The 24,565-nt window shown below is 48.6% G+C and overlaps 1 protein-coding gene across 1 annotated transcript in view; it reads left to right on the top strand.

Annotated features, from left to right (window-relative positions):
- The window catches only part of BAZ1A (bromodomain adjacent to zinc finger domain 1A), a 758,495-nt gene that overhangs the window by 377,845 nt on the left and 356,085 nt on the right, over window positions 1-24,565 (top strand). The gene's annotated exons all lie outside the window — the stretch shown is intronic.

The raw sequence follows: 24,565 nt of genomic DNA, 5'->3' as shown, positions 1-24,565 counted from the left end.
ATTGTCACTTTTTCTCCCAAAAAGTTTATATGTGTCGACTTTTGAAAACTAAGAATATTCCTTAAAAATCGCGCAAATAACCTAACCAAATTTTCTCCGCTGTTTGTATGAAAGGTCCCAGTGCTGAACCCAAGTGTCCAGCACTGAGTAAGAAAAAGTAACTAAAAAGTAACTTGCCTGTGAATTGAATTTCCTTCCATAGGATAACATTGGGGGTTCTTTGTGAAAAACTTTTGAAGTGTCAGCTTTTGAAATGCAAGAATATGCTTTAAAAATCGTACAAACTACAAAATCATAATTACTTACCTGTTTTAAGTAGATGTCCCTGTCCTGAATCTAGGAGTCCAGCACTGGATTACAAAAGTATCGCAAAAGTAACTTGCCTGCTAAGTGAATTTCCTCCCATAGGATAACATTGGTGATTCTATGTGAAAACGTGTGTCAGCTTTTGAAAGACAATAATATTCCTTAATCATACCTTTAACCAAAACGCATTTACTCACCTGTTTTCGGGAAATGTCCCAGGGCTGAATCTAGGATCCAGTCCTGTGGTTAAAAAAGTAATCTGAAAAGTAATTAACTGCATTTTACTTAAAAAGCCCATTCGTTTAAATGTACTATACCTGCTAAGTGTTGCAAACTGCTTACTTAAACTGTAAATAAAATCAGTACAAGTTATACTGCAATTTTGAACTGTGTTCATACAAGTAATTTACTACTGCAAAGTATTTATATGCTTACCTGTGCCAGGCTTGCTTGGTTCTAGAAATAAAACAGTATATTTTTATACAAAAACAATTGGCCTAGAGTTCAGTTCTTGAGAGTGTGAATTCATTTGCTGACTGTGTACAACAAATGCTCTACACTGTCCTTTGATACTGCCTTACTGCTCGACCAAGCTACCACTTTAGAGAGTAAGGTTCTAGCTAACTTTAACCTCTGTCAAACCTCTGGGGACACTTGGACTCTATACACACTATACCTCACTTTGGTGCAGTATATATAGAGCCAGTTTCTTACACACTTAAAAACCAGAATCTCGTGATATTGCATTACTGTCACTAACATCAGTAATCACAATTCATCTGCACTCTATATAATTAATGAGCATTGTAACCATTTGCAATTATTATAATCAAGAAAGCATTGAAACATTTTCTGAAGAATCATTACTGGCGGCCATAACACCACCTTCTAAATAAAGCATTGTAAAAACATAAAACATGTCTGTATCTATCTTGAACCAACTTAGGCCACAACCTGCAGCCATAAGATTCAACCAGCAGATGTCGCTGCACTCCCAAGCTATACAACTAAGGTTGCAGGCTTGGGCGTGCCTAACTTTAGGCTAAAATGCCAGAGGGTGGGGGAGTGGTTGTTAATATTTTCTCGGACCCTGCAGCATCAATCCTTTTTAAATTCTTTTGGCGGTTGGGGGGGTGATTGCTGCACTCCTGCAGCCCCACCACACTTGTTGGTGCTGCCCCTGCCATGCTGGGGCAACCTCGATCAGCAGGAACCTTGATTATCCAGCCCCTTAGGGCATTATGGGGTGCGGTCTCCCAGGAGGATGGCTAATTAGTCGCTCCTTTTGCATTCCTTTGTGCTGCTGCATAGCCTCCTTTTTTTGGGGTGCCAGGTCCCACCCAGGCACCCATATGGCCACTTTTGTTGGAGGGAGCTTGGGGAACCCTGACTGGCATCGAGGACAGCTAGCGCAGAAGCTGGCAACGTGCTTCTCTCCTGCCCGCTCCATGCTGGCAGGGTGTCTTCCTTGTGGCGGCTGCCACACTCCCTTAAGACATGGATACAATGAGTGGGATTGGGCCCACTACATCGGGGGAACACAACAGCCCCACCCCCAAAACCTCTTGGCTTTCTGATGTTTGGGGACTCCGAGATGGAGCCTCCTGGTTTTGTATCCAGAGGTCTGGGCGCCTTACTTTGTTCAGTGTCCTGGGCTGTCCCATCCCTTTTACAGTGTGACAGCTATTTGTCTAATGTAGATTTTCTTCCCTGACACTTTCCTCCGCAGGAGCGGAGTGAAGCACTGGTAATTCTCCAGTATTTGGGGTGTCTTTCATAGATTCACATGCTTGAATATTCCCCGTCGTCGAAGTGGGAGTCCCACGGTATATAAAAAGCAATAAGTGTCATGTATATACATAACATACATAACCACATAATAGCATATACATATCCAAATAAACTTTATATACAATTCAGAAATAACATATCAAGTGAAAATACCATAGGATAGTATTTACACATAGGAAAGCATTGAGAAAAAGAATCACTTTACTGACATATCATTGTCGTTTTATAGTCCAAACTCCAGCCAATCAGGCGCAAGCACCCTCTAGAACCTTCTCAGAGGCTCAGGGTCTCAGATTTTCTACCGCACGTCGTGTGAAGGGAGTCTCCCTGAGCTCTGCTCAGTTCTTTGGTCTGGTTTGAGTTTTCTCATCATGTCTTCAAGTAAGAAGTCTCTTTTCCGTCCCTGTTCATCTTGTGGGAAGTTAAGACTTTTTTCTGAGGACCCTCATGAAAAATGTATCTATTGTCTTTACCCTGACCATAAGGTGGCCAACTATAAAATCTGTAGAACCTTCTCTCAAAAGACTTTGAAAGACAGGGAGGGTTGCCTTTTATTGTGGCTTCAAAAACTGAAGGATACGGATAACCCCCTTTCTGAGGTGGAAAGTGTAGCCTCTGTTCGAACAGGAGTCTCTTCCAAGCGTGGTAGTGTTCAGGACTTGCCGTCTCCCTTTTTGAAAAAGAAGAGACTTCATCTTGTGAAGTGTCTGCAGGCCAAGTCTGTTACCACGCCAGCTCCCCCGAGACCTAGCTCTCAGGCATCTGACTCCGTCAGCGCATGTTTCTAGTCAAAAACGCGCAAAACCGTCGACGGGCCAGTCGACGGCCCCTCCGTCTACGAGATCTGCCATTTCTTCAACCTCGTCGACTATGGTGTCGAGCAGATTTCCTTCGTCGACGTCGGTGTGTTTCCCTGAAGACTATTTTGTTGAAGATACCACTATCATCTTCGTCGATGACTAGGAAGCTGGCGCTTCCGTCGACGTCTAAGGCTTCGTCGACGATAGTGAAGAAGAAGTCATCATCGCCGTCGACGCTCACAGCATCGTCGCCGTCAGTCTCGTCGGGACGGGCTACGTTGTCGGCACCCTCGTCGACGGCAGCCTCGGCGGCGGCTTTGTCGACGATCGTCTCGACGACGGAGGTGTCAAATTTTGCAACGATGCCTTTGGTGCCAATGTCTACACCAGCGCCAGTGTCTGTGGACACCTTGTTGCAGCGTTGCCATACTGTGCTGGACTCTGTTATGATGCCACCAGTCACTCGGCCATCTCATCAGCTATTCCACACGGTTGCTGAGGAGGTTTCGGACTCGGATGACGATGTTCAGTCCTCTTTTCGAGATGCTCGTAGTCCTTCTGAGCTTCGCATTAAATGCCAAGATTTTGAAGAGGATGATTATTCGCAGGACTATTACTGTCAGGAGCAGGAGCAACATCCCCCCTGCACAAGTTCTCATGGCGCAACTTCCGTTGTCGCTCATCTCCAACCTTCAATTCATGTTGGAAGATTACAATCGCCGCTTTCCGGCTTCCTCTCGTAGCTCTCCACGTGAGACGCCATCTGCTGTTCCGTCTACCCCTGTGTTGCCAACGATGCCGACATTGGTTCCCCCTGCAACAGATGAGGTGGTGGACAATCTGGATACGGAGGAGGGAGAGCTTCATGATGACGACTCTATGGCGGACTGGGATGACTATCAAGTCAATTCGCCGGCGTCTCCTCCAACATCGCCAGTAAATTCACCACCTGTCGACATATCAGGATTCCATCAACTGATGGACAGGGCTGCTCAACGTTTTCACCTTCCCATGGTGGTTAGGCAGGAGGACTGCTTTCTGTACGACTTCAAGTCCCAGCCGCAGAAGCAGATACGAGCCGTGCCCATTATCGACTTTATCTGGAACGAGGGCATTAAACTGATAAACTCCTAACTCCATCCCGGCTGTCCTCCCGCGACTAGAGAAAAAGTACAAGGCCCCGGACTCTTCCCCAACTTGCTTAGTGTCTCAGCCTAAGCCAGACTCTGTGATCACCCAGGCGGCGCAACGTCGCTCCAAAAATCCATCGTCTCTGCTTTCGTCCCCTCTGGATCGTGACGGCCGCCGCCTGGATGCCATTGGGAAAAAGTTTTCAACCATGGCTTCAACCACAGTCCGGGCAGCAAACTCTTTGGCCATCCTCGGTCGTTACGATCGACAAATGTGGTCGGACATGGCGGCTTTGGTTAAGCTTATCCCGGAAGCTCTAAAGATCCTGCAAGAGGGTGAGAGGGCATCCTCCGAAATCGACTGCTCCGTCGACATTGCCTCCACGGGTTTTCGTCAATTGGCTGGAGCGGCTGTTTTAAGATGACAGGGTTGGCTTCGTTCCACCTCGTTCCGTCAGGAGGTACAGGCCAAGATTCTGGACATGCCGTATGACGGAGAATCTTTATTCGGCCAGCATGTGGAGGACGCTTTACAAGCCATCAAGAAGGACACTGAGACGGCTCGCTCCCTCGGCACTCTCCAGTTCCGGAAGCAGCCCTTTCGGGGTGCGCGCGGCTGCGGCACCTTTTCTTTTCGTGGATCCTCTTCCCGGTACCGCTCCTACAACCAAGGACAACAACGTTATTCGTCACAGCCACAACAGTCTTACAGACAGCAGTCTGGCAAATCTTATAGAGGAATGTCAAATTACAAGGGAAACTCTTCCAAAAAACAATGACTGGGTACATCAAGGGTCCCCTCTTTCCAGTTTTCCCCTTTCTCCTGTTGGAGGACGAATCTCCCAGTTCTTTTCAACTTGGTCCTCAATCACTTCGGACCGCTGGGTTCTGGACATTATTTCAAGGGGCCATTCCCTAGAGTTTGTAAAGGTTCCCCCACACACCTCTCCATCCGGACCTCCTCCCGCTCACCTCAAAGAACTTTTCAATCAGATCTAGACAAATGCTCAAAAAAGGGGCCTTCGAAGTGGCTCCGAAATCACAAAAGGGGTTGGGGTTCTATTCCCGTTTTTTCCTCATACTAAAGAAATCTGGGGAGGGGCGCCCCATCCTCGATCTAAGGTCGCTCAACAAATTTCTCAAGGACCAATCATTCCGCATGCTCACGCTAAAGGACATCCTTCAATTCTTCTCTCAGGGCGATTTCATGACAACAATCGACCTTCAGGATCCTTATTTCCATGTGCCCATAATTCCACGCCACAGGAAGTACTTACGTTTTCGTGTGGGTCACAGGGATTTCCAATTCAAAGTCCTGCCCTTCGTCCTCCGCTCAGCGCCGCGGGTCTTCACAAAGATCCTGGCCCCGGTGGTGGCTCATTTGAGACTGACGGGTATACAAATATTCCCGTATTTGGACGATTGTCTCATCAAATCTCAATCCTCCCACCAAACGGCCCTCGATACTCAGCACTGTCTCAATCTGTTTCAGTCTCTGGGCTTGTCGATCCACTTGCAAAAATCTCAGCTCACGCCAGCTCTGTTCAAGACCTTTCTCGGCGCTACCATCGATACGAGCACGGCTATGGCCTTTACCTCTGCGGAACGTCAAGCACGGATTCGACAGCTTGCAATCTCCATCGCAGCAAAACAGTCAGTTTCAGTCCGCACATTAAAGTCTTTTCTGGGGATGGCATCCTCATGCATCGCTTTGATCCCACATTGCAGACTGAGGAGTCGTACCATTCAGGAGGAATTGGACAAGCAGTGGCGTCAGGTCTACGGTTCCTTCAACGACCAGCTCGTGATGACACCCCGCATGGCTCAGGCGCTGCATTGGTGGACCCGTCCTTCCAACATCGCAGCAGGAACATCTTTTCTAACGACAGCCCCAGAACTCGTTCTTACCACGGACGCATCCATGGAATGCTGGGGCGGATATCTTCAAGATTTATCCGTCAAGGGCAAGTGAACAACGGCTCAGCGTTTCTGGCACATCAACAGATTGGAGCTGATGGCCATTTTCTTGGCGTTGAAATCCTTCCGCCTCCAGCTCCAGGGGGAGTCAGTCCTCATTCAGACGGACAACACCACCTGCATGCACTACCTGAACAAGCAGGGCGGGACAAGATCACCGCTGCTTTCCCGTCTGGCTCAGAGGATTTGGAGTTGGGCCATAGTCCATCGGATTACGCTCCAGGCAGTTCATCTGCCTGGCATTTCCAATACTCTGGCGGATGCACTCAATCGGTCAACGTCATCGACCCACGAGTGGGAATTGCATCAGCCGACTCTAGACTTAGTCTTCGGCCTTTGGGGTCGCCCGACTATCGACCTTTTTGCAACCCCTCAGAATACCAAATGCCAGTCCTACGCAAGCTGGTTTCCCCACAAAGGGTCGTGCGGAAATGCCCTTTCGATAAATTGGTACAGAATATTTGCGTACGCCTTTCCGCCGATCCCTCTGATTCCTCGAGTGTTGCGAAAGATGCGGCAACAACCGTGCCAGATGCTCCTCATAGATCCACGGTGGCCTCGGCAGGCATGGTTCTCGGAGTTGCTCCTCCTCTCCCAATGCGAACCCATCCTTCTCCCTAGGCCGGACCTTCTAACAATGAACGACGGGCGGATATGCCATCCGAATCCCAGTTCACTCAGCTTGTCGGCTTGGAACCAGACCACCTTGAATTTGCTCATTTGAACATTCCACCAGCCTGCAGGGAAGTGTTAGCTAAGGCAAGGGCGCCCTCCACAGTGAAAACTTATAAGCTAAAGTGGAAGCGATTTTTGTCTTTGGTGTGTGTCTGCTCACATACATCCAGTGCACGCCTCCCCGGAACACATTCTGCCGTTCTTCCTGCAGTTAGCGCAGTCTGGACTGTCACACTCTACCTTAAAGGTCTTTCTAGCGGCAATATCTCGCTTTCGGCAGGACGGCTCGTCCTCTCTCTATTCATCTAGAGTAATACAGCAATTTTTCAAGGGTCTCTTCCGAATGTTCCCGCCCATTCGCCGTCCTCCTCCCACGTGGCGTCTGAACATCGTATTGACTCAGCTCATGAAGGCGCCCTTTGAGCCAATCCACTCGGCGGATTTCAAATTCGTAACTTGGAAAGTGGCCCTCCTCCTTGCTCTGACTTCCTCCCGCAGAGTCAGTGACATTCGCGCCTTTACAATACAACCTCCGTTTCTTCAATTCAGATCGGACTGTGTTATTCTCAGCACTAATCTGGCTTTCATGCCTAAAGTGCCATCCGATTTCCATCTCAATAAACCAGTAATCTTAAAAACCTTTTTCCCGCATCCGCAGTCTCCGTCGGAGCAGAGTTTACACTCTCTGGACTTGAAGAAATGTCTTAAATTTTACATCAGCAGAACACAATCCTTTCGCAAGTCGGATCAGCTGTTTGTGGCCTACGGACGCACTTGTAAAGGACAGTCGGTTACTAAGCCCACGATTGCCCGTTGGGTTTCTTCAGCAATCTCCTTTTGCCATCAAAGGGCAGGCAAGCCGCTTTCTTCTGGAGTAAGGGCTCATTTAACGAGAGCCATGTCATCTTCCACTGCCCTGTTCACTGGTGTACTCATCCATCAGATTTGCCGGGCAGCTACGTGGTCCAGCAGGCACACGTTCACAAAACACTACTGCCTGGAATCGATTAATGAAGCGGACACGGCTGTGGGACAAGCAGTTCTACGGAATCTGTTTTAAATAAGGTGAGCCTCTGCTACTTCCCTCCTCCTTGGGTATTCTCAATTGCGTTTTAAATAAATTGTCATTGTATTTCATGCAATATTATTACGGCCTTGTCATCCGGCTGTTGCTTACTGCTCACTATTCTTTTCAAGCATGTGAATCTATGAAAGACACCCTAATACTGGAGAAGAACAATTGTTACTTACCTGTAAACAGGTGGTTCTCCAGTATTGGTGTCTTTCATAGATTCACATGCGACCCACCCTCCTCCCCCTCAGAGGCTCTCTTCTCCTCTTTCGGCTCTTTTGTCACTCTCGTGCTACGAAAATCTGAGGGCCTGAGCCTCTGAGGAGAAGGTTCTAGAGGGTGCTTGCGCCTGATTGGCTGGAGTTTGGACTATAAAACGACAATATGTCAGTAAAGTGATTATTTTTCTCAATGCTTTCCTGTGTCAATACTATCCTATGGTATTTTCACTTGATATGTTATTTCTGAATTGTATATAAAGTTTATTTGGATATGTATATGCTATTATGTGGTTATGTATGTTATGTATATACATGACACTTATTGCTTTTTATATACCGTGGGACTCCCACTTCGGGGAATATTCAAGCATGTGAATCTATGAAAGACACCAATACTGGAGAACCACAGTTTACAGGTAAGTAACATTTGTTCTTTCTCCCTTTGCATGTGAAGTTTTGTTCCGGATGGAGAGCATATTAACTTGCTTGGCCCAGCAGGGTGGTATAAGGCCTGGGCTCCAATCCTGAGCTAGAAAAGACAATTCTGGATGACTCCTGAGGTGTACAGATACCTTCTTCAAACTTGCAGATTTGATCTTAGCGTACATGATTCACCCCATTTTGATATGCTGATGGACTTAGTGTAGTTTCGCTTTCCTTGACCTACTAAGGCAGATTTTCCATTGTGTGTGTGTGTGTGTGTGTGTGTAATAGTATCACTGCAGACCAGATCGTAAACCACACTGGCTTTCCCTATGACTGCCCACTGATATTATAAGACCTGCCCCACATTACTATCTAACCAAGCAGAGTCCCCTCTGTACACGTGGTCATGTGTAACCAGCCAAGTGCCCCTTACCGCGTCAAACCAGCTGTATCTTAAAAGGCAGACACTAGTGGTAAACATACGCAGTCCTTTGAACGGCGATGAGTCACCAGTTGTGCGGCTCGCCAACAATAAAAAGTCCAGAGCCAGGTGATATAAATGTGAAAAAATGATTTGTTCCTCAGAAGTTGGACAAGCATTTATTTGACTCTAAGCTGTCCAAATATGGATATCCAGGCAGGATAGCCGATGGCTGGAAAGTACTAGGTTATCCAAGCAGTCTTAGGGCGGTGATCCTAGGAAAGGGGAATGAGGGAGGCAAAGATAAAATGCAGTTCTCTTAAGGGCCCCAAAAGTCTACTTAAAAAGGGGCGCCTGAGACCCATTCAAGCCCAAATCCGGAAGGGATTGGGGGGGAGGGGGGGGGGGGGGGGGGCAGATTATCGTAGAGAGAATTTCAACCCTTTATGACTGTCAGCACTCACGACACAAGAGAAGAGACTCTGTACCAAGAAGCCACCAATGGTGGACAGTCAGAGGATTGCCACAGGAAGGACTAGGGTGGAATTTTACCCAGAAGAAGCAAGGGGATACACCAAGGTTGTCGTAGTGCTCTGGGAGGTGTGGAAGTTAAAGGCTTGACAACCTTACCCCCAAGTACAGTGAAGAATAGGCAATGGCCAGAAGTCAACGGTACCAAGATAGAATCCCTGAGGGATCCAGGATGACCCCTGTGGTGGATAGACTAGTTTCCCCAGACCAGATCATCCCACATCTGTCACACAAGGTTGTCACCGTTGACAGTGAGGTAACGTTCTACCCAATGTCTATGGTGAACTTTGAGTGGGGAGGGGCTACTAACCTGAAGAAGGTAGCTGCGTCCCATGCCATCTTATTGGATTGTCTGCTGGGAAATTATTTGGAAACCTCTGCTTGGGCAAATGTTGAAAGAAACCACTATGTAGAAATACTGGGCATCCCTAAATGGATGTGTGGTTCCATTAGGCCTCCAACCACTTCCGGGAAGTCTGGAGCCTGGAATAATTGCTAAGACCCCCAAGAGAAGTGGGCTGGTAAAACAACCTCAGAGCATCCAAAAGCCCAGAAGGAGTCTTCCCCTCAGGGGAGGATCTGGAGCTTTGAGGGGAGCGTGCTACCTTAAGGGACGTCCTAGAGGTTGCAGATCATTTGCCAATGACAGTGGACCTGTCCTACAATTGAAGGCCTGGGGCAGCCAGCTGAAGGGCAAGAGAAGGGAGATGTCAGTGGTACTCGATGTCTGCTGGGAAGAGGGAATGAGGCAAGGGACCACAACCAGGAGATGGGTGCACCCCCACCACTGTAGAGTATTCCTTTTAAACCTAGCCACAGACTTCTCCCTGGCTGGACATCTGACTGACTAAAACCTGGAACAGGTTAGTTGACAAGTTTTGACATCCGATGTTGCAGAAAGTAAAGGAATTTTGTCTCTCTAACTGGGTTGTCTGGACTGTCAGTCGGATCGTTTTAAGTTCTGCTTGTAATGTACCTTACCTGTTCTAACGGCATATTGTCAGAGATACAATGCTGTGCGCTTCAGAAAATCCAATGAGGAATTTCCATAAAGGAGTCATGTCCCTCCTGTGCACCGATCAAGCCAGTGGAAAGGCTGGGGAACAACCAAGGGCTCCCTTAATCCCCCCACATGAGTCTGGGGCCCCTTTTGAGCGTACGAATTGGCATTGTTGGTCTTCCAGACTCTCCAACTGCCTCTGGAAATAATTCCTATTTGAAACCGGTTTAGCTTTGTAGTAGTAGTACACTATGCCACCAGATATGCCGAAGCCTCTGCAGTAACTAGGGCTCATTGTAGGAAGCTGGCTCTGTATATACTATACGAAAGTGGGGTATAGTGTGCACAGAGTCCAGTGGATCCCCAAAGGTAGGCAGAGGTAAAGTTAGATAGAACCTTACTTTCTATTTAGGGTAGTGTGGTCGAGCAGCAAGTCTTTCAGATGAGTGTTAAGCATCTATTTTACACAGTCAGCAAATGATTTCACAAACTCAAAGACTGAACATCAGACCAATTCTTTTTGTATCAAAAATATTCTTTTAGTTTTTTTATTTCCTAGACCAAGCAATTCTAAAGAATTTCTTTAGGTTTTCAAACTCCACACTTAAAAACTTTTCCAAGAAAAACAGTCAATGTTCTCCTATGGAGGAAAATAGTGTTATCGGTTTTAAGGTAAGTATTTGGTAGTGGGAGTTGAGGTTCTGGGAGTAGACTCGGGGGTCCCCCAGGGTCAAGGATGCACTCTAGTTACACCCTCAGTGGCACTAGGGCGGCTGGGTGCAGAGTGCTGAAGCCCAATGTTATCCAATGGGGGATAGGGGGCCTCCGGTTGGTGGCTGCTGGCGAGCAGGCCACATGGCTGTGGGAGCAAAGCTCCTGGACTTTAGCTCAGGGCAAATGGGGAAACAAAATAGCACCAAAGGTGCACCCTTAGCGGCACTAGGGCGGCCGGGTGCTGTTTCGACGTCAGGCGCCCTGTTTACAATGGGGGACCTCTGGTTTGCAAAGGCTCTACTGGTTTGGGGATGAAGGTCTTCTGGGTGCGACCACCACTTCGAGAGGTAAGTTGGGAAGTTAGGGGTTGGTTGGGCACTGTCTGTTTGGGCACAAGGCCGTGGGGCGTTTGGTGCAGGGGTGCCTTTTGGGGTCGGATCTTCTTACCAGCTTCCTGGTCGTGGTTGGGGGGACTGTGAGAAAGTGCCATCTTTCTTGCATGGTATGCCCCTACTTTTTGCTGAATTGCTGAATGTACTTTGACTGAGTGTACCCTGGACTCCTGCCAATCAGGTGCCCAGGGCCTATGTTCCTTCCCTAAAAACACAAAACCCAGTTTGGCAAACCCTGGCCACATGTCAGCCGCTGGTAAATGGTACCCATGGCCTTGTAACCAGGGAAAGCCTTGAAGGCCTGCAGCACTCATTGTGCCACCCGTAGAGGCCCTGTACCCTAACACACACACACTGCCTTTGCAGGCTGAGTGTCTGGTTGCAGAACTAAACAGTCGACATGGCACACATCCCTGTGTGCCATGCCCATCACCTACACTGCCATGGCATACATCAGCCACCCCTCTAGCTGGGTGCCCTATGCCAATGGTGTGGGCACAGGAGCCCTGTGCCCCTACAGTACCCAGGTCCATTCCTGGGCGCTGTAAGTGCAGTGCTGCCATTTAAGTGTACATGGTGCTGAGAGCTCGTCAAACACGAACTCCACAGCACCATAATGGCAACACTGAAGACTGGAGTTTGGTATCAAACTTCTCAGCACATTAAACCCACACTGATGCCAGTGTGGGATTTAATGTACCAAGCACCCCAGAGGTCATCTTAGAGATGCCCCCTAAAACCTAACCTACAATCCACGTCTGTTCTGAGGCTGCCACACAGCAGACATGTTGCTGGACCCCTGGGTGGGAGAGCCCCTGCTCTCCTGGGCCTGCAACAATGCACATCCTGGGCGAGGTGCTAAATCTCCTCCCCCCAGGATGGGCAGGGGGAAGCTTCAAAGGCATGCCGCCTCTGTGAGCTTCCCCAGGCCACTGCAACCCCCCACTCTGGTGGAAAGCTTGGCCGGAAACCCCAAATAAGGACAGGGATTGTGCCAGCCTTCCAACCCCACCCCTCAGGTGGGGGAGGTGAGGTGAAGCACATCTCTGGGCTCTCGCCATTTTGAAGATGGGAAGCCTCACCCTATCAGGACTAGGCTACTGCCCCCCTCCCACAGGAGAGGGGGTTTACCCACCCCTGGACAGGGACCCATTGGTCCCTGCCCTTCACCTACCTGGAATTTAGGGGCACCCTGAACCTTCCTTCCCCAGATTCCAAAATCTGAAGAAGAGCTAGAAGAAAGAAGACCTGCCCTGCAGCTGCTAAGAAGAGGAAGACACCAACTGCTTTGGCCCCAGCCCTACCGGCCTGTCGACCCTCGAACCTGCTCCTGCTCCAACCCGGCATCTCTTGTGGCCAGCAACCTCACAAACCCCGGAGGACCTGGCTACCTTTTGACTCTAAACCCCTGGGACTCCCATGAGTAGAGGCTCTACTCAAAATCTACTTCTAATCCCTGGCAGCAGCCCAGAACCGCAAACCCAGCACACTCTGCACCAACCAAGCCTGGCCTGTGCCGGAGTGAACAAAGACCACGAGGACGACCCCACGGCGACTGTGACCCAGAGTCCAGCACCCAAGGACCTCCCTCGACACTCCTGAAGAAGCCTGCAGCCTCCGAACAAGATGCCCCCCAACCGCGATCACCAGAGGGTAATATTTCCCGACACCAAAAGGCACCCCTGCACCCGGCGCCCCGCGGCCCCCTGTGCCCAATCCTGGGGTACCTACCTATCCTCCAACTACCCAACTTACCTCTCGAAGTGGTGGTGGCACCTGAAGAATCTTCGTCCCCGAGCTTGCAGTCTTTTTCTAAACCGGAGATTTCCCATTGAAATTAATGAAATCAATTGAGCGCCCAAAGGCTCAAAAGCACCCTGCACCCAGCCACCCGAGTGTCCCTGGCAGTGTAATCTCTACACCTGTCTACTTCCACACTTGCCCTGAGTAAGTGACCAGGAGTCCAGCTCCCACAGCCGCGTGGCCTGCTAGTCAGCAGCCACCAACCAAGGCCCCCCTACCTCTCATAGGATAACATTGGGCCTAACTCTCTCTGCACCCGGCCGCCCTTGTGTCGCTGAGGGTGAACCAACTGTACCTACCTGGCCCTGGGAGACCCCTGAGTCTATGCCCAGAACCTTAACTCTGCCAGTCGAGAACTTACCTTGAAACTGATAACTCAATTTTCTTCATAGGGTAACATTGACTGCCTTTTTCCTGAAATTTCTTCTAAGTGCGGACTTCTCAAATCTTAAAATATTCACCATAAATCAGCTGAGCAACGAAAACGAAAATACTCACCTGCTCTTAGGGGAGCTCCCAGTGCTGGATCTTGGTGCCCACCACTGACTCTGAAAAATAATTACAGCTGTATTTACCAGTAACCCAATTTTCTCCCATAGGAAATCATTGACTGTTTTTCTGTGAAATATCTTCTCTCGATTTCTTCAGTCTTTAAATATTCTTTAAAAATGATACCAACTGTGAAAACTTAATTGCTTACCTGTTTTGGATAAAGGTCCAAGTACTGAGTCTAGGCACCCAGTACTGGATTACAAAAGTAACGAGAACATACTATACCTGCAACTTGAATTTTCTGCCATAGGGAATCTTTGACTGTTTTCTATGAAATATTTTCTAAGTGTCAACTTTTAAAATAGCAAAATATTGTCTAAAAATCATCACAGTAATTAAGTCGACTTTTATCACTTGAATCCAAGTACTGACCCAGGACTGAATCTAGGATCCAGTCCTGGAATTTCAAAAGTAATCCTAAAAGTAATCTGTGGCAAATAACTTGAAACTTCCATTGAACTCAATGCATTATTGTGTTTAGAATTGTGTTGCCTATTGCAACCACTTGTAACTTTCTACAAAAGTCAATTGCATGTTGCAAAAGTATTTATATAAAGCATCCCATTCTGAGAAAGTATATTTTAATGCCTATTGTTGGTTCTAAAATAGAACCAGCATATTGTTTTATGTTCGAGGCATGTGGGCTGCTGAATTCATATCTGTGCATAGATCGCCGCCTAGTGTTGGGTCCGGATGTTTGCACATTGTTGTCCTGGAAGAGTCTTCGAAGTATCACGAGATAGGTGACTCCTACCCTGGACCACAGTGCGCATGGGCATCCTCTCCATCCTTAGATTGTTTTTTTCCGCCATTGGGTTCGGATGTGCTTATCTTAGCTCAAGTTAGGAAATTTCAGTTTCAGGCCAAAAGGCCTTTAGTTATCGTCCGTACTGTTCCCGTTCGGTATCGAATAGTTTCTTTAGTGCTTTAGCACCTTCTTCCAGCTTTTCGGATCCGCTTGGTCCGAACATCGAACTTCGATCGACGATGGTATCGAGGACTCCGTTCAAAAGGTGTCCTTTATGCCACGCGAAATACCCACACATCGACGTCCACCCGGTATGCAACAAATGTCTCTCACCGGATCACGATGAGTTGAAATGTATGGCCTGTGCCCGATTCCGATCAAAGAAGACTCTCAGGAATCGATGGGCAGCGAGATTGGAGGCGCAGCAATCGCCGCCTGCCCCAGCCAACATCTTTAGCGCCGAAGACTAGGACGCCGAGAGCGTGGAAGAAGTAGACTCCAGCACCGCTTCCGAACACGATTCCCGATCGGAAGAAGACGATGAGGTGATCTTTCAGAGGGAAGAAGTCATCGACGAGGTAGGAGATTACGATGAGGCCTTTGGGGCCGAGGAAGATGGCTCCAGCGAGGAGCTAGGCCAACCCGTCGATACGGAGGCCGACAAAATACGTCGTCATGAGGCTCAGGTCGAGGGATCGCCTTCGGGCCTTACCCGAGATCAATCTCCTGGTTCTTTGGCCCTGCCTTCAGGCCCGGCCTCTAACGTTTCGCAAGAGCCATTATTGTCGAAGACGACTGGATTCCCGTCAGCGAAACCAAAACCATCCATCGCACCAGTTCCTTCGAAACTGAAACTGGTTGTGATCGGCTCAAAGGCCTCGAAACCCTCCACTCCTTCGACGCCGGCAAATGTCATCGGCTCCGACCGCGCAAAAAGGGATTTCGGTGCTGAGCTCACCGCAGCGGATACGGTTGCCGAGCCAAAGAAGGCCCTCGGACCCCACAAGGCGCCTCGGCCTCTGGCACCGAAGACATCGGCCCCAACCACCAAAGTCAAGGTGACCACCCCGTCTGCGTCAGCGTCTAAGGCGGCGGCGCCTGCCAAGTCATCAACTCCAACGAGCGTCGATACCTCCCTTCGGATCGATGACCCCATGACTGCAAAGAAGTCGGGGGCCGATTCGACGCCTACCTCCAAGGTGCCGACCGGTTCCAAAGAGCCATCTGCGTTCACCGTGCAACAGGTCTCGGCATCGTTGCAACGCATCAGAACGGGCAGCCCTCCACTCTACGTCGGGTCCCGACACGCACAAGACTTCCAAAGCACCCTCTGCGCCGACCAACATCACGTTTGGGTTGCCGCCGCCCACGGCGCCGAAACTGTTTGAGATTCGGACACGTGTCCGCCAGACACAGTCCCCATCCACTGGACAAACAGATCTCGAGCCTTCACAGCCACAATTTATCGACGCCAACACTGGCAGGTTGATGCTCCGCAAGCGGAAAATCACGCCAGAGAGGGGATTGGACTCCTATAAAATTCCTCTCAAACACAAATTGCCGGCAGGGTCAGAGCCAGTGCTTCATGAACACTTTCAACCCTTCCATCAGGATCCACCGTCCTTTTCTCCGACGCCTTCAGAGGCGGACGCAGTAGAGGACTATGTAGGGGATGATACCACCTACCCTGGGGATATCGATCCTGATGATCACCTGCAAGACCCAGATCAGGCATGGGATGACCCCACAGACCAGGGTACCGCACCAGATACCCATGACATGCAGCTTTATAACATAAAGACATCTCCCACAGAGGACACTGCTGCCTTTAATGCCCTCATAGAACGGGCTGCTGCCAATCATGGAGTAGAACTCCATTCTGACACTGTCGAAGAAGACTTCTTGGTGGACACTTTCGCCTCTTCCGAAAGAACTGTCAAGACTCTGCCCATGTTAAAAGGGGTTCTCAAACCTGCCAAAGACATTTTTAAGGACACAACCAGGGCACGGGTGCTAAACCCCAGGATTGAAAAAAAGTACAAGCCTGCACCCGGAGACCCTATGTACATTAGGGGTCAGTTACCTTTGGACTCCATGGTGGTTGCTAATGCTCGCAAGAGAGCCCACTCACAAACAGGTGATGCTCCTCCCCCAGACAAGGAGTCCAAAGTGCTGGAAACATCAGGCAAACTGATTGCAGCGCAAGCAGCGAACATCTGGCGCATTGCCAACACACGGGCACTCCTGGCCCGTTATGATTGGTCCCACTACGACACACTCGAATCACTACTCCAACATTTGCCAGATGAATATAAAGAGGCGGCGGAGATCCTCATTTGAGAGGGACAACTCCTTACCAATGCATCCATCAAGTGCGCACTGGATGCAGCCGACACAGCGGCGAGGGCAATCAACACAAGCGTCATGTTGAGACGGCATGCATGGTTGAGAATCTCAGGCTTCAAGCCTTCAAGCCAGAGATTCAGAACAATATCCTGAATCAACCGGTCAACCCAGACTATTTATTTGGCCCTGAAGTTGACACTACCCTCGAGAAAATTAAAAAAGACAGACACTGCGAAATCAATGGGGGCTCTGCAGACGCAGCAGTTTCGTAGTGGCTCCTTTCGTCGCCCTGGGAATAGAGGAGCAGCTAGAGGTCAGGGGTCACAGCAGCAGTACACTAAAGGAGGCACACAAAGTACCTATGATAAAACCAACAGAGGTGGATATCGTGGCTCCAGCACCAAGGACAGAGGACGTGGTTATGGCAACACCAGGTCCTCCCCCAAAAACAAACAGTGTCACCCTCTCCCTGCCCCCCGACCACATAACACCTGTCGGGGGGGAGACTCCAACGGTTCCTGTCAGCGTGGAAAACCATCACCACAGACAGGTGGGTCAGGGACATTATCCAGCACGGTTACTGTCTCGAATTAACGTCCACTCCACCCAACATACCGCCAAAGCACCGTCCTATGTCCGTAGAGCACTTGGCATTATTGCAGCAGGAAGTGCTAAGTATGCTGCAAAAAGGTGCAATAGAGGTCGTGCCCGTCAACCAGCAGGGGACAGGGGTGTACTCTCTGTACTTCTTAATCCCAAAGAAGGACGGGTCGCTCAGACCTATACTAGACCTGAGACCCCTCCACCAATACATTCTCTCAGAGCATTTCCATATGCTCACCCTACAGCAGGTTCTCCCGCTACTCAGTCAGGGAGACTTCCTAGCCACACTGGACCTAAAAGATGCGTATTTCCACATACCCATACACCCTTCACACAGGAAATATCTCAGGTTCACTATTCAGGGGCATCACTATCAGTTCAAAGTTCTCCCCTTCGGAGTAACAACAGCACCCAGGGTCTTTACCAAGTGCCTAGCAACAGTGGCGGCACATCTACGAAGACAACACATTCACGTCTTCCCTTACCTGGACGACTGGCTTGTTCAGGCAAAGTCAGCCCAGCAATGTGCCAGCCTCATGTCCCTCACCATTCACCTTCTTTCACAGTCTGGGATTCTCACTAAATTACCCAAAATCACATCTCCAACCCGCACACGTACGACAGTACCTGGGCGCGACCATATACACTCTGGCAGCCACAGCTCAGCCAAATTTAGTGAGGATCAACAGCATACAACTGCTCTCAAAGTTCAAACCTCAACACTCCCTTCCTGCGCGAGTGTTCATGCAGTTGATAGGCATGATGGCCTCCTGCATTTTCATAGTCCCGCACGCGAGACTACATATGCGCCTGCTTCAGGAGTGCTTGGCACGTCAATGGAATCAGGCTCACGGGCAATTGAAAGACCTAGTGTTGGTAAACGGTCGGGCATACAACTCTCTGCATTAGTGGAATCCACAAAACCTTTGCAAGGGCCGACCGTTCCAAGAGCCTGTTCCACAAATGATACTGACAGCGGACGCCTCTCTCCAGGGATGGGGAGCTCATGTACTCACTTACACAGTGCGGGGACTATGGACAACGCAACAAAAGAAGATGCACATCAACGTTCTGGAACTGATGGCAATCTACCTAGCCATAAAGGCATTCAAAGTACACTTGTGCAACAAAGTCGTGTTGATCCGGACGGACAACATGACTGCCATGTACTACATACAGAAGCAGGGAGGAACACACTCTCCACAGTTGTCTCATCTGGCTCAGAGCATGTGGAAGTGGGCCATTCAGAGGAACATATTCCTCATGGCAGAACACCTCCCCGGCAAGGACAACCAGATGGCGTATCTGCTCAGCAGACACAGCCACCAGATGCACGAGTGGGAGCTACATCCGTCAGTTCTCCAACCGTACTTCCAACAGTGGGGTCATCCAGAGATAGACCTATTCGCCACAAACAAACGCAAAATGCCAAAGCTTTGCCGCCAGGTTCCCACATCCACAGGGCAATGCGATATGGATGAACTGGTCCGGCAGATTTGCGTACGCTTTTCCCCCAGCGCCACTAATACCTCTAGTGGCACGCAAACTGCAACAACACTCACTGACACTCATCCTAGTTGCTCCCACATGGGCGCGCCAACCATGGAACACCACCTTTCTAGAACTTTCTGTGGTGCCGCATCAAAGGCTGCGGATCAAACCCGCACTTTTAACGCAGAACCATGGCGAGATTCAGCACCCAGATCCGCAACAGCTGAACCTGGCAATCTGGCTCCTGAAGTCCTAGAGTTTGGCTACCTAAACCTGCCACCTGACTGTATGCATATCATCAAGGAGGCCAGGAGACCCACTACCAGAGCTTGCTATGCGGCTAAATGGAAAAGGTTTGTCATTTACTGCAACAAAAATGACATAAACCCGCTGGACGCATCCATTCAAAACATCATCTGTTACCTCCTACACCTATACCGATGCAATCTGGCATACAACTCAATACGTATCCATTTAACCGCGATAGCAGCCTATCTCAAACAGGCAGCACCTCTCTTTATTCAGAGTGCCTGCCATCAAAGCCGCCTTGGAGGGACTCAAACGAGTAATTCCCCCAAGACACCCACCGGCACCGGTGTGGAACCTCAATTTGGTCCTCACCAGATTAATTGGTCCACCCTTTGAACCTCTCCATTCTTGTGAGATTCAATTCCTCACCTGGAAAGTAGCTTTCTTAGTGGCAATCACTTCGTTAAGAAGAGTTAGTGAGCTCCAGGCAATAACCATTGAAGAGCCATTCATACAGGTTCACGCAAACAGGGTTGTACTACGTACCAACCCCAAATTCATGCCCAAAGTGATATCGCAGTTCCACATGAATCAAACTATTGAACTGCCTGTTTTCTTTCAAAATCCACAATATGTCGCAGAGAGAATGCTCCATACACTAGATGTAAAGAGGGCCCTCATGTACTATATAGACAGAACTAAGGACTTTAGGAAAACAAAACAACTTTTCGTTGCATTTTCTCCATAACACAAGGTCAACGCCACTTCCAAAGCAGGGATAGCCAGATGGATCGTTAAATGTATTCAAATTTGCTATCAAAAAGCTAAACGCACATTAACGATTCCCCCACGAGCCCACTCAACACGAAAGTTAGGGGCGTCCATGGCTTTCCTAGGAAACATTCCTTTACAGGAAATATGTAGAGCAGCCACATGGTCCACTATACATACATTTACCAAACACTGTGTAGATGTGCACTCAAAACAGCAGGCAGCTGTAGGACAGGCTGTTCTCAAAACTCTTTTTCAGACTGCTGCAGCCGGCACGGGCAGCCGCCGCTAATGGAGGTACTGCTATGTATTCTATGCACAGATATGAATTCAGCAGCCCACATGCCTCGAACTGAATATGCTACTTACCAGTATGCATCTGTTCTTGGCATGTAGGGCTGCTGACATTCATATTGCCCACCCTCCTCCCCGGCGCCTGTAGCGGCTGCAGCTCTCAGAATTACTGTATAGCATGGTCATCACTTACTGTATCTACTCCATCACTGCCACAATGGCGAAAAACAATCTAAGGATGGAGAGGATGCCCATGCGCACTGTGGTCCAGGGGAGGAGTCACCTATCTTGTGATACTTCGAAGACTCTTCCAGGACAACAATGTGCAAACATCCGGACCCAACACTAGGCGGCGATCTATGCACAGATATGAATGTCAGCAGCCCTACATGCCAAGAACAGATGCATACTGGTAAGTAGCATATTCAATACAGGGATGTGGAATTCCTGTAGCCCGACGCCCTGGACATATTGTTTGGGGTCAAGGGCAACAAGTTTTAATGTTTATTTTGTCCTTGGGACAAGTAGGTCCAACCCCCTACAGCACAAACCCTTTAGCTGCCAGTTTACAATACCACATTATGGATCAAGGAAGAGCATTGTCTAAAGTTAAGGTAATATGTGTGTCCATGTGTTAACACTGTTCAAACTTGTATTAATGGTTCATGAATGCAAAGCCTTTATTATTAGGGTGAGCACTAAAAGTAAATGTCAGCTCTGCCTGCACTACTGACGGTGGTTCCAGTATAAACGTGTGCACACGTTTTCAAAGTTTAGTGATATGAGGCTATGTATAATGCTCCCAGAATGCTCTCTGATTATATACAAATATTTGCAGAAGCTTGAAAGCAACCGTGATGATTTGCTTTCAAAATAAAATGTTCCCAAAAAAATGCAAGCAGGAAAAAAATATTTAGCTAAACTACAGTAAGATTTTAGGTACCATATCTTTGCAGCATCATTTTGTCACATGTTGATGTATGCTTGTATTTCCCAAAAATATTCATAATGGAAAATCAGTGTAACCAGTTAAAATACGATTGTGGGAAACAAAAATAAACAAGCATTGGCAAAGCCAGTAGGTCTGAAAATGGTGGTCAGGCTTTTGGTTTTGTCAATGCGTGACTTGTTTAGGCATTGTTTTTTGTAAAACCTTATCTGTGTGGGAGCTGCAGGGCCCTCGCCATTCTAACAAGCATTGGCAAAAGCAAAAAACTGTTTTTGGACTAAAAAAGCACACATTGCCACACCACTTCCAGGCACTGAACAAAACTACTTTGTGTGCCAATATGCTGCTTGTAATAGAGCAGAATACTGCCACTCACAGTGAAGCCAGCTGATAGACCGAGAGAAGGAGAGAGAGAGAGAGACATAATTTTACTAAACACAAAAGGTCATGGTTAACCCCAGGCCTAATTAGAGGCCCAATTATTAAAGAAAATCTCAAAAGTGCATCCATGGTATATATCCATGCATTGAGTCCATATATACAGTCCCAATGAATTCACAAGAATTTACAGAAGTAGGCCAAGAAATAGTACTGTAATATTTGTGAACTGCATTTTAGCATGAGCAAATGTGGTTGTGTAGATTTGCTCATGTGAAAATCTGAATGTTTCAAGTTCACTTTTCCTCCAACCACTTTTTTCCCAACCCTGAAGAAGTTTTACGTCTGCCACTGCCAGGAGTAAATTTCCAACCTTTTTCGGTATGGGAAAAGAATAAAAAAGAGTTGGTGAAAACCCTTAAAACATGCAAATTAGTAGGTTTGCACAGACTCAAAAGGGCATTCCAACCCTTGAACTTTTGCTTACCACTACCTTCAGCTCCAGTATGTAGACCTGCAGAAACGTAGCAACATAAGGGAATTGCTAGTATTCAAACCCTACTATGGTACAAGCCCTGGCATAATTAGAGAGGCTTTATCAGAACTCTTGCTTAATGAGATTGCTACCGTAATTTGTCGCCACATTACATGGCACAAAAGGGACAAGTGGATTTTGTTACAGGACAAGTAGATTTATGAAGCAACCTGCCCCATGGACAAGTAGATATTTTATTAAATTCCACACCCCTGCAATATAAACTATTGGCCTAGAGTTCAGTTATTGAGTGTGTGAGGCTATTTGCTGGCTGAGTGTGTGCAACAAATGCTTTACACTGTCCTCTGATACTGCCTTACTGCTCGACCAAGCTACCACTTTAGAGAGTAACGTTGTATCTAACTTTAGCCTCTGCCAAACCTCTGGGGACTGTGGACTCTCTACACCCTGTACCTATTTGGGAACAGTATATACAGAGCCACTTTCTCACAGGGACCTTCTGGATTTAGGCTGCAGGCATCTGCTGGAAGCTTGAGGCAGGTCAGGGGTCGCCGGATCTCGGGTCAGGACCGCTCTGGGGACCTCCTCGTGGTGTTTGCCCACTCAAGCTCGGGCCGTGGACGGTGGGTGCAGAGTGGGGCGGATTTGCGGTGTTTGGACAGAGCCAGAGGTTGCAGATGAACAAATCCAGTGTTCACGGGAGACAGTCATTGGGGTTGAAGGCAGGCAGGTCCTCCGGAGTTTTCGAGGTTGCTGGCTGCAAGACACACCAGTATTTTGCAGCAGCAAGTTCTAGGTGGAGACAGGTTGTAGGGCTGGGGCCAAGTCAGTGGGAGTCTTCCTCTTGTTAGCTGCTGCACGGGTTTTCGGTCCTTCTAGTTTCTTCTTGTTTGATGAAGCAAGGTTCAAGGGTGCCCCTAAATACTAGATATAGGGGCGTTACATGTAGGTAAAAGTCAAGGACCAATGGGTCCCTTCCCTGGGGTGAGTACACCCCGTATTATCCCGCTTTCCAGTGGGAGGGAGGGGGGCATGAGCCTGTCCCTGGTTGACTGAGTTCTGCCCCCCCCCCATCTGCAAAATAGCGTGGACTGGGAATTGTGCTTCACCTCGCCTCCCCCACCTGAGGGGTGGAATTGGCAGAGGAGGGCCCACCTCTTCCTCACTTGTTTTTCCCGCCGATTCTCTTGCCCAAAGTGGGGGTCAGAACCAGTGGGGACCAGTTGCTGAAAGCAGCAAGTGGCCTGGCGAAGCCCACAAAGGCGGCAAGCCTTTGAAGCTTCCCCTTTGTGAACCCTGCCCATCCTGAGGGAGGAGGCTTGGCACCTTGTCCCAGGATATGCATTTTTTCAGACCCTTGAGCAGCAGGATCTCGACCCAGGGGTCCAGAAACCTGTCTGGTGGTGGCAGCTAAAAGCTGCCACTCAGTCTGGACACTAGCGGTAGGTTAGTTTTCAGGGGGCATCTCTAAGATGCCCTCTGTGTGCATTTTTCATTAAATCCCACACTGGCATCAGTGTGGGTTTAATGTGCTGTGAAGTTTTATACCAAACTTCCCAGTTTTTAGTATAGCCATTATGGTGCTGTGGAGTTCATAACAACTAACTCCCAGCACCATTATACTCTTAATGGCCGTACTAAACTTACAATGTGTACGAATTGCCTTATACACTGTAACAGAAACCCAGCGTTCAAGGCATATGAGCTGTAGATCACATGCTATGCCTAGATCGCCATCTAGTGTTGGGTCTGGATGTTTGCACTTTGTTTTTCTTCGAAGAATTCGAGTCACGATGTAGGCGACTCCTTTTGGTGATAGTGCGCATGAGCATCGACTTCATAGTTGCATTGTTTTTTCCCGCCATTGGGTGCGGATGTTAATTGTTGCGCTCCGGTTCAGCACTGTTTTTCGGGCTCCCTTTGATGCGCAATCCTATCCTCGACCGTATTGTTTATCGATCGCGTTCCCATTCGCCGCGTATTGTTTACACTCAATCCTTCGATTGGAGGATCCGTAGGGGGCCGTTGGGCCTACCCGAGCCAGGGTCGATAGCAGTCGGTGGAACAGACTCCATTCAAGTTGTCTTGGTTGTCGCGCTAAGTTTCCGCGCACCAACTTGTAGGAAGTGTGCAACCTTTGCCTATCCCCAGAACACGACGAGAAAGACTGCAACGCGTGTTGGTCGTTTCGATCAAAGAAGACGCTCTGTGATTGTCTGGCTAGACGTCACGAAATGTAACAAAGTGGCTCTGCATTGGATCTCGCTGGAGACGACTCTGAACATGAAGAATCCCACGCGCAAGAATCCGAATTCGAGAAGGAACACGTCTCCGTGTCTGAAGCCGACTCCAATGCCTAAGACCTCACACCTGGCCAACATGTGTGTAATGGACTACTTCATTTTGGATTGCTTATAATTATGTAGCAA

Source organism: Triturus cristatus, chromosome 9 (assembly GCF_964204655.1).
Source record: "Triturus cristatus chromosome 9, aTriCri1.1, whole genome shotgun sequence".
NCBI classification, from domain to species: Eukaryota; Metazoa; Chordata; class Amphibia; order Caudata; family Salamandridae; genus Triturus; species Triturus cristatus.
The sequence above is the reverse complement of the archived record's forward strand: the minus strand, read 5'-3'. Positions and strand labels throughout refer to the sequence as shown.